Genomic DNA, 17,995 nt, shown 5'->3' on the forward strand with positions numbered 1-17,995 from the left:
TTATTGGGATTTGGAGACCTAACTTCTACAAATTCACCTTGTCGAGAGGGCCCTGCTTTGTTTGAATCCCACCAGTTCTGATGCAATTCAGCTCTGTCGTTACGATCATATCGTCTGTCGTCATGTCGGTAGATTCCATAGTTTATTTCTTGTCGGTCACGTGGTGGAGAATTTCTCCCTGAATCGTAACTGCGCGCTGGACCGTTGCATCTAAAGTTATTCTGTCTCCCTTGATAATAATTATTTTGGTTCCCATATTGTCTGTTTCTCTGATTGTCTCTGTGATAGTCACTACTGCGGAGAGGTGATCTTTCCCTGTAATTATTACTACTCTGCCAACGGTTGTCATACGGGTGGTGTCTGTTTTGGTCACGATTTGTGTTGTGAGAATAGCCTTGTCGTGTCCAGTTATTATTTATTTCATCTCGGAATTGTGACGCATGTGCCCTGTAATTGTTGTGTTCCTGTTTACGCGTTCCGCGATTGTCAGTGTCAATTTCTAATTCTTGTAAGAGTCCCTGAAAAGCTTCAATGTCATCTTTGGAACGTCCTGCCAAAATAATATGTCGTAAATGATCAGGTAATTTGATTAAGCAAATGCGGATGAGTTCTGAGGGGCTGTATGGGTTTGACAGGTACTGATTCTTGTGCAACATGTCTTCAAAATATTTCACAAGACTGGAAAATTCATATTTTTCGAAATGTTTCATCATTATGATGCTATGTTTTACTCGGTCTTGTGTAGCTTGAGACCAATATGGTGAGAGGAAGGCATGGTAAAATTCTCCTTCACTGTGACAATCGTGAATGACCGATCGCATTCTTACAGATGGTTCATTCTCTAAATAGCCACACATAAATTCTAATCTGTGCTCTAACGACCAGTTGGGAGGAAAACAATGAGAGAATTGATGAAGCCACGCTTGTGGATGAATGTCGTTGGCAGAATTCTTAAATGTTTTAAATTTACATGTAGTAATGAACAGCTTATAGTCAAAATCATCATGTCGGCGAGTCGCATATCGGTCATTGTTATGTCGTTTCGGCGGTTCCATTTCAAAATTCGGTGCACCTTGCCAATTTCTTTCATAATTTCCGAAATGCGCTGTGTTATTATTTTGTGGCTGTTCCATATTTCTATGTCCCTCTTCCCATATTGGGGCGCGAGTGTCCTCTGAAATATGTAATTCTTGTATTACCTGTGTCAGCTGATCTTGTACTTCCCGGATTTCTCTTTGGTGTTGCGTATTAATTTGATTGTGATTTTGTTTGAATTTACTAATTTGTTCGCACTCTTCTGTGTCATTAAAGACTACCGGTTTTGTGTCATTCAGATTATCATCTACCTTCGTAGATAAATTATTTAGCTGATGCGAAAGTTCAACTACTTTCTCTAATAATGAACTAATTTCTCCATGTGTCTTTATGAACCAATTTTCTGAGTATCTACTGTGTCCTTTAAGTTTTCCTGAGTTTTTGCAAGTTGCGTAACCGAATCGGTAGATGCAACTGAGTCAATTTTAGCTTGCAAGGTCTCTTGATTTTCATGGACAATAGTTTGCAGTTCTTTTATGGCTGCTTCGTGATTCTGTAATGCATTGTCATGCCGCGAAGAAATAGGTTGAAAATGCTCACAAATTTGTGTTTTTATGTCGTTACAGACTTTTTGACATTTCGATTCAATGTTATGTAACTCAGTAGTTAAATCTTCACGTGTTTGTTGAAGTGCGGTGTATAACTTTTGAAGCTTTTGCTGTGTTTGTCTCTGATTTTGTTCCATTGTGTCTAACTTTCGAAGATTTTCTTCGATTGTGTCTAACTTTTGAAGCTTTTGCTGTGTTTGTCCCATTTGTTGTATTAATTGTAATAACAATGCACTGGTGTCTGAAACATGTTCCTCAGTGCTTTTCGGCAGTGAATTTGCACCGGCAACATTCACATTTTGACAAGCAGATAATGTGTGTTGACTTATTTGTGAAAACAGTGAGGACGCAGAACCTGATTCTACAGTATTTGCAAGATTGTGTCCTGTCATTTCGGATTCCTGAGGCGAGCTGTTGCCGACCGATCGATCGATAATGCTTCCCTGTTCACTAATTGTTTCACTGCCTACACCAATATTTGCAGCCCGCTCCATTTCCCTATGCACAATTACCAAATTACTACTTTGAACATTACTTAATTCATTACTCGGCGGCGCTGATAAGCTACGCTCGTCGTCACTATTATTTTTCAGTTTACTTTGGAGCCTAGTGTTATGTTTTTCACACGCCATTATTGTCACAATATTTCACACAATAACACAGAAAAGCACAATTTGAAGAGCAAAAATAAGAGAACACATTAACATAGCACTGAAAATAATATCTCGTTAATTGCAAGCGCAGCTGCGAAATACTTGGTGCAAATCTACATGCATGCCACAACTGTTTTACTGTACAACAATGAAAGACTGCAACTACGAAGGAGATTCTCTCTACAATTACGCGCTAGCAATAAACAAAAGCTACCCTAATTACACAAACTACAAGAAAAAATCAGAAGATTCCAGTGAGGTATCCTCAGCTAAGGGACGACATATGAAACGTCCCCTTAGAAAAATTTATGAATTACTGTGCTGATAAACTTCTTACATTATTTGCTTTTCAAACAGCTGAGCAAAACTGAACGTACTCAAACATTCACTAAAGCGACACACAATATTTTTTTTTAGCGCAACGCAATCTGACTTTCAATAATCCCTACAAAAGAATGGCCCTGACTAACATTAACCTATACCTTTCACAAATCACTTACCTCACAAAAATCTTCGTTACTCGAACTACTGCAATACAGCGAGCGCCACTACTCCCAGCTAAATAAAAGATTCAAACTACGGAAGGCACTAACTACTGATAGGCATAGTTAGCAAATGAAAGATTTTAATAGAGAACAAACAATGTATTTACCTTAATAGTCATAATATATATAGCAGTTCATGACATCCAGTCTTCAAATTTCAAAACTCCGCCATTTCTCTCCCCACATCCACCACTGCTGGCGGCTCACCTCCAACCGCGCAACGCTACGCGCTGTTAACATCCAGCTGCCCAACACTACAATGGCAGACAACAATGCAAACTACCCACAGACTGTGCACAGCACAGCCAGTGATTTTTCATACAGAGCGCTACGTGGCGTTACCAATAAGAAAACCTAGAAGCCTACTTACAGATGTAGCGTTACAAATACTTCAGTAGTTCTTTAGTATTGATGTATTTTCAACAAAAGCATTCACCCATTAAATTTCCAAAAATGCTGAAACATGTATTTCTTTATTTCTGACGAAGAAACTAAATATCATCATATCCTGATGTGTCAGGGAATCTTTAATTTGGTAACAGAGTAAACTGCGGGGTAAAAATTGTAGGGAGGGACCAAGGACGATTATACTCAGCAGCTTTAAAGGGATGTACGTTGCAGTAGTTATTCGCAGTGCAGAGCCGTGCACAGGATAGATTAGCACAGAAAAATGAAAATGGCTCTAGGCACTATGGGACTTAACGTCTGAGCTCATCAGTCCCTAGACTTAGAACTACTTAAAACTAACTAACCTAAGGATATCACACACATCCATGCCCGAGGCAGGATTCGAACCTGCGACCTTAGCGGTGGCGTGGTTCCAGACTGATGTGTGTGCTGTCCTTAGGTTAGTTAGGTTTAAGTAGTTCTAAGTTCTAGGGGACTGATGACCTCAGATGTTAAGTTCCATAGTGCTCAGAGCTATTTAAACCATTTTTGAACATCTTCATTCGATGTTAACAAATTTCCCTTCTTGAGAAACGCTTTTCTTGCCATTAGCAACCTACATTTACAATCTCTCTACTTCAGCCGTCATCAGTTATTTTGTTGCTCAAATAGCAAAACTCATCTACTACTTTTAGTGTCGCGTTTGCTAACCTAAGTGCCCCAGCATTACCTGATTTAATTCGACTACATTCCATTTCCTTGTTTTGAGTTTTTTTATGTTTATTGTACAACCAGACAGTAGAGCTGCATGCCCTTGGGAAACATTACGGCTGCAGTTTCCCCTTGTTTCCAGCCGATCGCAGCACCAGCACATCAAGACCATTTTGGTTGTTGTTACTAGGGCAGTATTCGCACTGATTAATTCTGTTCACATGTGGTACACTCACGCCCCCTCTTCAACTTTTCCTATTCCATTCTAATAGAAATTAAAGCGAACACATCAAGCCCACCGCAGCACTTGTTAAAAGACTTTATAAACTAAAATTTTTTCCACAATTTCCAGAAAAACACAAAAACTTACATTTTCGTTAACAATTTAGACAACTTATGTAGGAAAAACCGCTTTTTATTTCCAACTTCCATTGAAGCAAAACATGATTTAGGCAAACGAATATTATTTTTTCCTAAGAAAGTATTTACTATAAGTTTGTCACACACTCCAACAATTATCTGTAAAACAAATTGTTTCTCAGTTTAATCATGCTGAGGATATCATTGTATTCTTGGACGTGTTTAATACCTCTCTCTGCAAACAACTGACTCCTGAATTTTTCATTTTCACTTTTATAATCAGAATAATTCTTCCATGTTGACGGCTCTTTATCGAGAGGCTATGGTTATATAAAAGTAAGCTAAAGGAAGTTTTTGTTCCAAGGGTAACTGGATGTCCGTGAAGAATAAAAATCACTATGATGCAGATTGTACCTCTTAGATTAACTTTTTTCTTCATACTTTTGTTCAGCTTCGTCTGCCTGCGTCACATTTACTAAGACCGCTATTGGAACATCATCATCAAATAAGAACAGAAAGACAGCTTCAGAAATCAGAATCAGAAATGGTAGCAAATTTTTGTTGCAAAATTACTGTCTTCTAGATCGATATATTAATAATTTATTGGCCGACCGCGGTGGCCACGTGGTTCTAGGCGCGGCAGTCCGGAACCGCGCGACTGCTACGGTCGCAGGTTCGAATCTTGCCTCGGGCATGGATGTGTGTGATGTCCTTAAGTTAGTTAGATTTAAGTAGTTCTAAGTTCTAGGGGGCTGATGACCTCAGATGTTAAGTCCCATAGTGCTCCGAGCCATATGAACTATTTTTTTAATAATTTATTAGTTGACCTATAAATAGGGAATCACGATTACCGGATCTAATTGCTTCTTATGTCAGACACAATGCTCTTATATACATTACACCTTACTTTTTCTTATAGATTTTTCCCCTACGAGAAACATTTTGAGGGAGTGTGTCTTGAATATGAAAACTACCTTTGTCATTGATCTAGCGTGGCTTACAGCTTCTGGTACACGAACTGATTTCCCACCATTCGGAATGCCGCCAGGTACCTCCAGAAGTTGTCGAGACTCATCTTTCTTTAGCTTCTGCATGGAGGTGTGAATATCTAGTAAACAATGACGGGTTGCTCTTCTCGTGATAATGCTCAGAGACTACTAGCATTAGCTCCTTGCCTTGAAAATTTACAGTTATTGCCGATCTATCAACCTTTTCAACACAGCTGCAGCTTTCCACCGCAATCCAACACAAATTCTAGGCAGTCGTGAACCTTCAATTCGCGCCTTTTTTCTGTGTTTCATTACTCTAATTCTTTTGAGTCTTTGAACAGCTGTACGATTCATTATATGATTTTCACTATCGTGCCCGAAAGCTTCTCAACATCCATTAGAACGTAAAACTGCTTTCTACCAGTGGTGTTCCACCAACCAGCAATAACAAAGCCAGAGACCGTAAGTAAAAGATTGTAGTCTACCTTAACTTGCTGGAATTGTTGCTGCTGCTTTTGTCTGATGTTTCTGATATTTTCTGAATGATGGTAGACGATCTTTCACTGTCGTCTCCAACATCACTTCTTTTGGCAGTTGGTGTTAAATAGTCAGTTTCATATGCACCAAACTGACGAGTGGCAGGAAGTTTCTTCACTGATCCATAAGTCCCTTTTGTCTTGGCAGTTTCCACTGGAGTGAGCTTCACTGGTCCTTCTTCATCGTGGTTTGGTTTTTGTTCTATACCTACCATGTAGGCCAGTCGCCCCGTTTGGCGTTAAACTTTAGGAATTTCTTAAACTCTTTTTTTTTTCATCTGTTCCAAAGCATTAATTGAACTACGTCAAATTGATAATCAGTCATTTCCATAAAAAGATCTTTTTTCCCGTATCTGCAGGACTAGTCAAATGTTTCTATAAATTTTTCGTTATACAGTTTGGATGATTTAGCAACGCCTTCGTCATTTCTTCATGTAGGAATTAGCGCTTTTTTTCCAAAAAGTGGCAACTTTTTGAATCACCACTGCTGCACTTTCCTTTATTATAATCTTATAACTCTAAATTTGTAGAAGGAAACTTGTAACACGTACTGGTTTGGCTCCAACGATTTGACTGAAAACGTAGGCAACTAGAGAGACGTAAAAATTATTATTTAATTTGTGTGGAGAGCTACGGCAGTGAGCTGATGACATTTTATACGTATAGGAATATCATACCACACAGGTCCATTCGCCTGAGCAGCACAAATTGTTTGAAATAATAATTGAAAAATCAGTCATGAAAGATAAATAAATAAACCAGATACAAAATTATATAATAAATTTATCAAATAATATTAACAGTTTAAGTCTATTAATAACAATAGAAGTATGTCTAATAATATTTATGAACAATCGTGTAACATAGTTCGCATGTAAGACCAACCGTGTGTTCTCTTATTATCATTGAAATGACAAATGATGTTCTATTGGCAATAAATATCGTATGTCACAAAAACTAAAGAAAACTCGCATTAATTTTTTTGTCACTAGCGTCTACAAGTGAATTGAAATGAAGCCATTTAAGAAAAAATTCTAAAAGAGGCAAACGGGGTAGGATTTCAGACTTTTATGCTCGTCAGGGACGCTTGTTTGATTGACTTAAAAACCAGAGTAGATCGTTGTTGTGTTAGCTGAAAAAAGATAACGCGGAGAGAGCAGAAAAAACAGGAGCCACCTTTCAATGTATTATAGAGGACAGGGCAGCCTCAACTTTTACATGGCCCACAGCATTCACTGTATTGAATCATCGTCGTTCACACTGCCTGATCAATAGCGACGTAGGCACACTGTGCATGTCAGATTTTTGTATGGAACATGTTATTTCTGGGGGTTTCCCTTCGTTGTAAGGAAAAAGCTGGAACTGGAAATATCCCTCTCCCAGACCCTTCCCACAATACTCCCAAATGGGACTCCAATGCCCTACTATCAGAATGTTTGGTATTTGGCTGGACGAAAGCTGCCACTAACAGGGGTCGAAAGTCGAACAGCACGTTTGATCTTTATGGATGTAGACTGAAGAATATTTAAAGGAAACACTCGTCTTATCTTGTCAGAGTTGTGCTTATCTGTCCTCTGACATGTACACGTTGGCCACGAGCCGCGGAGTATGTGGCCGCGACTTCAATGTCAACACCGAAATGACTCTAAGCACTGGGGACTTAACATCTGATGCCATCAGTCCCCTAGACTTAGAACTGCTTAAACAGACTAACCTAAGGACATCACACACATCCATGCCCGAGGCAGGATTCGAACCAGCGACCGTAGCACCGGCGCGGTTCCGGACTGAAGCGCCTTGAACCGCTAGGTCATAGCGGCCGGCAATGTCAACACCCCAAGTGAACACAACGTCCACGAGATGATGGATCCAATCTTTATTGCCTGTTCTCTCCTACTACAGCATTCGTAAAGTTCCTGTAATTTATGTTTACCCACAGCATGGGCAGGGTTAAACCATGTGGAGCTCCGGGACTCGAAGAAATGTGTGGCGCCTGCTTAACTCATGAAAGTTAATACATTTCTGTGAAAGTACAATACGAAAAATAAAGGAATACACGTATTTTTACGACAGCAACCATGCCATCCATTAGCTGATATAATACCTAATGGACCTTAAAGTTGCATTTACAAAATACGCAAAGCTACCCTATTACATAAGCAATAAATAAAAAAAGAGAGCCTCAAAAATTTCTTTTCCTCGTTTTCGCCCTAGCGAAGTCCTCCACCACATCGTGGAAGTCTAGAGAACTCGTCAATGATATTAGGGAAGGAAGTAAGGAAGATTAGATTTAACGTCCCGTTGACATCGAGGTCATTAGTGGCGTAGCACAAGCTAGGTTTGACCGGCCGCTGTGGCCAAGCGGTTCTAGGCGCTTCAGTCCGGAACCGCGCTGCTGCTACGGTCGCAAGTTCGAATCCTGCCTCGGGCATAGATGTGTGTGATGTCCTTAGGTTAGTTAGGTTTAAGTAGTTCTAAGTCTAGGGGACTGATGACCTCAGTTGTTAAGTCCCATAGTGCTTAGAGTCAATTTTGAACAAGCTAGGTTTGTAGTAAGGACAGGGAAGGAAACCAACCGTACCCTTTCAAAGGAACCATCCCGGCATTTGCCTGGAACGATTTAGGGAAATCACGGAAAATGTAAATCTGGATGGCTGGACGCTGGTTTGAGCTATCGTTCACCCGAACTGCGGCGAGAGAGGAAATACCTTCGTCTTGCGTTGTACCACGTAATTTGTTGTTGATAAGGGCTATTTTGGAAAATCATTTCTCAGCTTCACAATTCGCAGTTGGTACATCACCAAGATCATTATCATATAATTGGACTGGTAAAATGTTTAGCAGTCTTTCATTTGAAAGAAAACTTCAAATATTCACTAAAATGAAGAATTTCACAACAAAAACTTTCTTCATCGAGATCACTTCGGTATTTTTCAGAAAGTTTCTGTTAAGAGTTCTTTAGCTTCTTGCTTTACTATATTTTTTGTTAACGGTAGGAAAATATCGACTACTTCGCAATACTTCACTTCTCCTTTTTATAGTTCTGCTTGTAATTTATTAACGACTGCAGTACGTGCCACACGAAATTTATCGCATCCACTCCACTCCATTCAACTCTTTCTCCATTAGAGAATCTTTTTATTTTGCGTTTCGTTTCGTCGCTATATTCGTGATACACATACTCACTTTGGCTCCTAGCTTCGTTTTCATATTCATCAAAATTTTCCCTAACATGACTAAAAAACGGGATCAATGATCGCAGCGCTTGCCACCCACTAATTAAATCCGGTCCAGGGGTTTGCGAATATTTGTTAGTTTCCTCCATTCGAGACAACACGTCCTCTCTGAAAACAGACAACATTGCTGTCTCTAGTTTTTTTGTTTTCTCCGAAGCGATTCTGTCTCATTTCTTGTCGCTGCCTTTTCTTCTTTGTTCTCGACCATTTCTTCAAATGACACATGAACGGATTCGAAATTCTGTCAAACAACTGATATTGCTTCCTCACGACACGATCATCTAGTATAGGACAATGTCTTAAGTCGCCCATTATTCTTCACAAGAATGTGATAACGATGAGTGGAGGCTACAAAAAAGTCATATAGTCATTGGAAAACTTGAAACAAACGAACCGATTCTAATGATTGCTCTGCATTGTTCTGGGCCATGTGGTTTAAGGAGTGCGCAACGCAGGGCACATAAAAAGCTAGTGAATTTAGTTCCTTTATCTTTGCACTTAAACCTTAATATTTGTAACTCTTGTTACTGATATTGGCGTAGGACTGAGAACGACAACCTTCTATCCTAATATTATATTTTCCAAAGAGATCTAGAATCACCTTCCTAACACTTTCTCCCATGTGACTGTCTATGGAACAAAACACAAAATCTATCGTAAGCTCTTCCCTCGAATCAATACCTTACTACAACAGCCAATTGATATTCATGTGCCGTGTATATCGCTGAATCTACAACTAGTCCGTAGTATTTTGCCTTTGAGTTTCTTCAAACATTTTACTTAATACCTTATTTCTCATGAGGCCGATGAATTCTTCACAAAAAGTCTTGGACACATAGGACTGTTGGTCACGACCTTTGAGAGTCCTGCTCTTGGATGTGTTGTTGCAAAAATGGGTCAAAATGAGTAATTAGTTCAAGGGAACCTAAATAGTTACCATTATTTTCGGCTCCAAAAATTTCATTATCACCAGGAAAACCAAGTCCTCTTATTGCTAAATATTTAATTACTTCTGCAACGTCCCGAAGCACCCCCTGCCAATAATTTTCCTCTGCTTTAATCATATACTGCAGTTCATTGTCGATACATCCTTCGTTTTTTCTATCCGAATTTTTGCCATGATTACCGTTGTTTCGATGAGACGCCGCTTTTTCTTCCCTCTTTTTCCAATCAGGAACTCCACAGGTTGAAAATTGACTACGCAAGGCCCATGTTGTCACTTAATGATTTACAGGAAATACAAAATACATATCCTGTAGATTCGGAGTACAACAGCCTTTTCTTTCATTTTCTTTTCCATTTAGCAGTCTTCTGAAGAAGAAGTTTTTGGATGCGTAGCTTCTTTGTGATTTGTAGACACGTTCTGATTTACTTAGATCATCTACATTTTTCTTAAAATAGTCTAAACCTTTCGCTAAATATAGTTCCACGAATTCGCTCTCACGTTTTTCTGTTTCTCCGGATCTTTCTCCAGTGTTGGGGACTTCATTAATTCGTTGTAGGTACTGCCACCGGTTTCGGTTTTATGATCGCCTAGTTCAATATTCGCATTCACCACCGACTCACTTACAAAAATTTCAGATTCACCAGAACTTGTCACACACCCCTTAGAGGTAGTAGGCACAGGTACAGGATGTTCTGGTTCAGTACAAACTTCATTAACATTACCAATGGAATAATCTTTCTTCGCAAATACGAAATCACTTTTTGCAGTTTTTTTGCAAATTTAGCTGCTTCTTTCTGTGCTTTTCTTTTGCTGCGACCACTGGAAAACTTTCTCACGTGATGAGATTCCATTCGAGCACCTAAAACCAAAAATGAAACTCAAAGATGAGTTACTCACTAACTGATTGGAATAAACAGTGTCGTCCCAGGTACTAACAACAGCCAGTCTGCAAATATACTGTGCATTACAACGCTCTATACAATATTGCCATACAAATTAACAGTTCAGCACTACAACAATAGGCAAGCGATAAAACCAGCGAACAACAGAAAGAAGGGCAGAGGGATGAGTGCATCTCACAGCTCAAAAAAGCGTTTGAAGTTATCTGCCTACTGTTGTGGTCAAAAAATTCTACCCATCTCCGTGTATGCGGAGGGAACTTGTTGACATGAAACAAATATATCCTACTGTGCAACTAAGCAGTGACTTAATTTTTCGCTGGATTGGAACTAGATGTTCGGTAACTATATGAGACTGCGGAACACTTCTTTTCAACAAGAAAATATGAATCACGATTATCATACACTATATTCGATGTTCTTCTTTAAAACTGATTATGCTAATTTATTAAGATGATGAATGTAACAAACGAATAAATTTGTTGCACATTTTTGATCGTATTTTATCCTATGATGACGACTGTACCTTGAATGATGTTTATTAGTCAGCCAGCTGAGAACTCGATCAGAATGGAGACCTCCATCCACCTGGAGGTCTGGGTCTAGAGGCCCACCCCCCCTACGCACCTCTCCCTCCCCCCTAAATCCAACCGTGACCTGGAGATACACACGGCATCACACTTTGTCACTGCTATTCGAAGCCTCGTGGCCTGTGCTTCACTTCTCCTACCCCTGATCCACAGAACCAGTGAACCGAGTAATATGAATGACGTTATATCATTATTGTGCAGTTTTGGGCGAAGTGTATACCACACAATTAAAGTATCCATCAGATATGGAATAACCTAAAAGTGTTCTATCTTAAATTTCTGAGAAATAGAAAATTATTTCAGGATATATTTGATGTTTTTTTTTTCTAGAATTACTAAAGGTGCTCAATATCGAAAAGAGAAAAGTGAGATTTTGCTTGAAGCTAAACAATGAAAACAGAACAAAGGAACGTAAAAATGTAGCAGTTTGTTCCAAAAAAAATGATTTGTTAACTCGATTACTTTCTACATTTACATATATTAATAGCTAATCAAGAAGTCTAAGGACAATTTTTACACTCAAGGAGCAACGACATACATTTAATCTCAAAGGAAATTACATAATTTCCATACAAGGAAGATTCTGTTTGCTTCAGCAAGGGAGCATGTGATCTCCCGCCGTAGAAAAACTGTCCTGCGCGTCGCATTGTGCCTCGTTGACTTTTAATTCGTAGATGAGCAGATGCATCTCCAGTTTTTAAAATCTTCGACAGATTTTATTGACAATAACTTGGAGTACATTCAGTTAGTTACTAATTCTAAACCATAAAAGAAACCTCTACGTAGCAATTGCGACTTTTTATTTCTTGACCAGTAAACTATTAACAAATTTTGAACGAAATACGATAAAATTCTTTTGTGGCACATAATCGTTTGTGACTAAGCACCTCAGGTTATTCATAATATTAACTATAGAACGTGAATAGTCATAAAATGTTTGGTGAAGTTCTTGAACACCGGGTTGTGTGGGTCACATATCAAACTATAACTGTCCCTTATAGGCTGACTGCCTGAATTCCTGTTACAAAATTTGTAAATTTCATGTGGACTGCACGAAAATATTCAATACGAGAACTCCTAGAGAGAGAGATACGATACAATGACAGAAATGTAACGTTTTGATATCTTTCCTACGATTATAAATTATCTCTAAACGACTAATAACAGCTAATGGATGTCAAATACAGCCACTCACAGTAGTATACAAAATAGAACAAAGTTAGGATCAGTTCACATGCGAACTCTTGAAGGATAAGCAACTGTGACTGATAAAACACCATAAATGCCACAGGTATAATAAACACTGACTTAGGCTATTTGTCTTTCTCTACCTCTTCTCTCTCTCTCTCTAAGCTGCACAGACAGTTACCGTCAGTATTTGACATACATCATTTTGTAAGGATCCGTAAACAATTAGAAGGTATTATTCGTCAGCTGAGATAAACATGGGAAAAGGAGTTTGAGGAAAACATGTTACCTATAAACGAAGGGACGTGTAGAGCAAATCAGACATGCCTATATAAGGTTGAACAGCTGAGGGGATATGTTGAAAAACATGATGTGGAACAGTAAGCCACACACATTTTTTTGGTGATTATTTGCCGAAAGGGCTATTCGCTAACTGTGAAAACAGTGAGTCACCATTTATGACTTCCTAATAATAATAGGGTGTATGTAAACGGTAAGTGAAAAAAAAATACCGAGCGAGGTGGTGCAGTTGCTAGCGCACTGGACTCGCATTTGGGAGGACGATGGTTCAATCCCACGTCCGACCATCCTGCCTTAAGTTTTCCGTAATTTCCCTAAATCGCTCCAGGCAAATGCCGGATGGTTCCTTTGAAAGGGCACGGCCTACTTCCTTCCCCGTCCTTCCCTACTTCTCTAATCCGATAAGACCTATGACCTCGCTATCTGGTCTCCTTCTCCGAAACAACCTCCCCCCTACCCCCCCAACCCCCACCCCCCACCCCCTCATCAGCGAAACTTATCTTGAAAAAAATTAATACAATGAAAGGCTACGTAAAATTCGAAATTGTAGAGACGTCAGGTATAAACATTACTAAATAGGTATCAGAGAACCATGTAAAGAATTTTAACTTCTTACGTATCCAATTATTGTTCATGATCCACAGATATTCGAGTTCGGGAAACGAGTTGCTGATTTTACTTAATTAGTCAGATTCTTTTGTAGGTTTGATAGTGTGACAACTTGGCATATTTCTTAATTTTATTAAAAACATTCGAGCTGAGAGACCGTGATCACAATATAAAACTACTCCCTGCCGTTATCTACGACTGTGGAAGATATCTTCGGAGATAAAACGGCAACCTCAGCAGACGTCTCTCGCAATCAGGAACGAAGGACACACACACTGTATGTTTTGGCATACGACTTTAGGCAACTTTCCTTGGAAGTCGTCTCATACACAATGAAAACTTAGTACACTAACAGCAAAGAATATAGGAAAACTTTCAAAATGATAAGCGCTTTACTTATTCCTCACGGTGAGGTATGTGTGTTTTTTGACACTGCCTTTATAATCGTTATAAAATGTCTGGAGCGTCTTGAAAGTAAACTGGTGACGTTGTAATATCCTTGACAGTAACTATTATCCGATTTTTGCCATCACCATAAATTCTAATTTAGACTGAAAAGGTAATGTTCAAATATTTTTACCGATTAGTCGATTCTCTTCTTCAGTAAATAAGTAGTACACTTTTATTTTGTTTAGTTTCCAACGTTCTGGTGAATGTAAACAGAATTTTTCATGAAATTTAGTCGTAATAAAAGAGGGAACAACTTAGAAGCTGGACACATACTTCATCGACCTGCTTTTTGGCGAAGTTCACTTGCCATTAAGGTCTTTTCGAATGGAGGGAATAAAGTGAATTATCTGAACAGGTAATCATCTGGAATGGTATGGGAAATACATATATCATCAGGCACCGAAGTTTCACAAGTCGGCATGCAGCCCAACGAAACCTTCTCATGCCATACTTTATCCATACCCATATACAGGAAAAAAGCCAGTAAACTTTAAGTTAAGTTACTATTTCATGTCTTCTACAGCATTTATTCGCATACACGAAGGCTTATTCTCATTAACACTTCCTTTGATAAGTAACTCTGTAATTAACATTCCCAGCTGGCAGCCGGGGTAGTTTTGTGCCACTTTTTACGATTTTTTAAAAATACCGAAAGAGAATAAATTACACATCACAACAGACATTGTAACATTTTACATCTGTAGTTATTGAGTGCTTGGAAAATTGAAAATGTGTACTAACTAGAACTAACTAGTACTAACTCTTAAAATAAAATTTCGATTTTAATGCCGGGACAAAGCTACACTGTCATTCAGGATAACTTAAGACGAATCTTCAAGAAACAAAGAATTTTCCCTGTATCTAATGCTCTGGGTAAATTTAGATCTTTCCAGAAGGAAATCAGGTGTTAATAAGAAGTAAAAACAAACATTGTTAATTCAGTACTGCAGGTTTACTTTGAAATATCAAGATATTTGTATCAAACTGGCATTGTTCAACATAAATCACTGCTTTCTTCACAGTCAATTCAGTTAAAGGATAAACAGGAGCCTAACAGCTTGTAGGAAGTTGGAAAGACAGCGTAAATAATAACTGGAACTCACAGAGGTAAATAAACTGTTGCGTCCAGTATTAAATAACCGGAGTGTGTGGGGCAGCAGCCATTTGAAACTAAAGTGGCAAGTAGTACAAAAATACCCTGACCGGTAAATAGTTATCCTGATTGACTATCTCTGTCGTATTAAAGTATGAAATTAGTGATACGCTGATGTAAGTACATCTTACGAAAATATGGTTGCCATGCAGTTTAGTATATCGTTGCAAGGCATAGTAACTAGCAGATGAAATAAGGTACACTAAATAGCATAATAATTCCGAGCAAGTTATACATTAGTTCCTGTGTAAGCGCCGTGACTATGATTACAGACAGCAACCTCCATCTGTTGGGCGACTGCTTCAAACAACTGCGCACGCTCGACCTGGGCGACAACGACATCTGTGTCCTGGAAGACGTACTAACTACGCTTCGGGACCTGAAACATCTCCGCAGCCTACGTCTAGAGGGAAACCCATGCTCTGTAAGTGTTTTCATTTTACGGTTTACCAAACTCTTTCCCTTATACAAAGTCCTTCAATAGACTCATAACATAGAATACTCAAATCAAAATTTCTCTGCATGTACTGCTCATGGTGAGATTCTACTTCTTACACAATACTCTTCGTTTACTGAACCATTAATTTTCTGTTCTTGTGTGTGTGTGTGTGTGTGTGTGTGTGTGTGTGTGTTGACTCCTAGAGGAAAGATTTCGCATAATACTAAACGTTTTCTACCAAAGGTAATTGATCTACGGATCTTATTTACATCAATAAGAAACAACATAAGAAACAGTAACATGAAATTTTTCCTCCTGTGCAACATGGACTCCAATACCCACAAAGACTTTCTTCTCAGTAAATTTCGTGTTTTAATGAGACCATTGTTTCGCTTCTTGGATTAATTGTATTCGACATCATCGGAAGCAGAGATGATGCATTATGACTAACTCCTTCTGCAAAGACTTAGATACGGCGTGTTGAATTATTTGAGTTCAAAAAAACCTTCCTTCTACGTTACTGATACTTGTGTAAGGTACATAAAGTAGAAGATTATTATGCGATATGGTGTCGAAAATCGGCGAAACTGGAGGACTGCAATAACATTTCCAAAGAAGCACTCTGATCGTTCTACTGAAGAAATAAGAAAAGGGTGAATGTGAAAACTGCCGTACTATCAGCCTTGCACACAAAAACATACAGGAAAGTAGGAGGAAACTGTGATGGAATTCTGGAAGATGATCTGTTTGATTGCAGGAGAGGTAAAGGTACCAGGGTACCAGACCTTACTTGGCGTAGAAGGAGTATAATGGAAGTCAGGACAGCTTTTGTCTGTATATGCAGCCGGCCGCGGTGGCCGTGCGGTTCTGGCGCTGCAGTCCGGAACCGCGGGACTGCTACGGTCGCAGGTTCGAATCCTGCCTCGGGCATGGGTGTGTGTGATGTCCTTAGGTTAGTTAGGTTTAAGTAGTTCTAAGTTCTAGGGGACTTATGACCTAAGATGTTGAGTCCCATAGTGCTCAGAGCCATTTGAACCAATCTGTATATGCTTTGGTGACACAGAGAAAGCCTTCAACAGTGTAATGAGTTGTTCAAAAGTCTGAGACTAACAGTATTAAAGGTCTATCTATGCCTTAGGGTTAACTTGAGTAATCTCCAGTATGTGTCGCTGGGGGAGACAAAAATGGAGTGTTAAAAAAGAAAGTAGTTAACAAAGCTGTGAAAGGGGTGAAAAAAGTTGTAGGAAAACAAGGATCAGTATAGGGTGAACAGTTATCAAAGCTAATGTTTACAGGTGACGTATCTATTGAGACTGGAAATAACAAGACCTATAACACTTGCTGAACAGAATATTTATTTCTCTAGACTCTTACTCCGTATTATGAGCTATCGTGAAAGCGATAAACAATAGTAGAAGGAAGAACAACGAATCACTTAACATCAGAATAATAGCTGGAGCCCACCCAAGCTTATGTTGCAGACATTTAAGGACATAGGAATACTCACAGTAGCTTCACAGTATACAAGTGTACCTGAAATGAAAGTAGAAAATGAGACCACTGGTAGAGTGGTCATAACAAACAAGCCACATAGTAACCCATGTCCGCACCCCTCAGCGTAAGGGGCTAGGCGTCGTTAACTGCGTCGCGCGCTGCCAAGAGGGTAGGCGCACAACATCCGAGCTGTCATGGTAGCAGGTCTGTAAGGCAACGATTTCAAGGTACACACATCAAAAAAAGTTTTGCATCACCCCACTTCCCAGAACTCATGACGTTGACTGTCGACATTGTATCACAGATATAGTCACTTTGACTGTTCAGAGAGGCCACTAAACACGCCCAAAGATGTAAACATCCATGCATGAGCAGCGCCTATTAGACGGAGGGAGTCCGACAGTCGAATAACTCCAGTCATTCCACCAGGGAAGAGGTATACTGCTCGTGTTGTTTGTAGTTCAACCATACCTCGACGGTCAATATCGGCGTTCGATCGCGTCCGCACTATTACAGGGTTATTACAAATGATTGAAGCGATTTCACAGCTCTACAATAACTTTATTATTTGAGATATTTTCACAATGCTTTGCACACACATACAAAAACTCAAAAAGTTTTTTTAGGCATTCACAAATGTTCGATATGTGCCCCTTTAGTGATTCGGCAGATATCAAGCCGATAATCAAGTTCCTCCCACACTTGGCGCAGCATGTCCCCATCAATGAGTTCGAAAGCATCGTTGATGCGAGCTCGCAGTTCTGGCACGTTTCTTGGTAGAGGAGGTTTAAACACTGAATCTTTCACATAACCCCACAGAAAGAAATCGCATGGGGTTAAGTGGGGAGAGCGTAGAGGCCATGACAT

This window comes from Schistocerca cancellata, chromosome 6 (assembly GCF_023864275.1).
Source record: "Schistocerca cancellata isolate TAMUIC-IGC-003103 chromosome 6, iqSchCanc2.1, whole genome shotgun sequence".
NCBI lineage: Eukaryota > Metazoa > Arthropoda > Insecta > Orthoptera > Acrididae > Schistocerca > Schistocerca cancellata.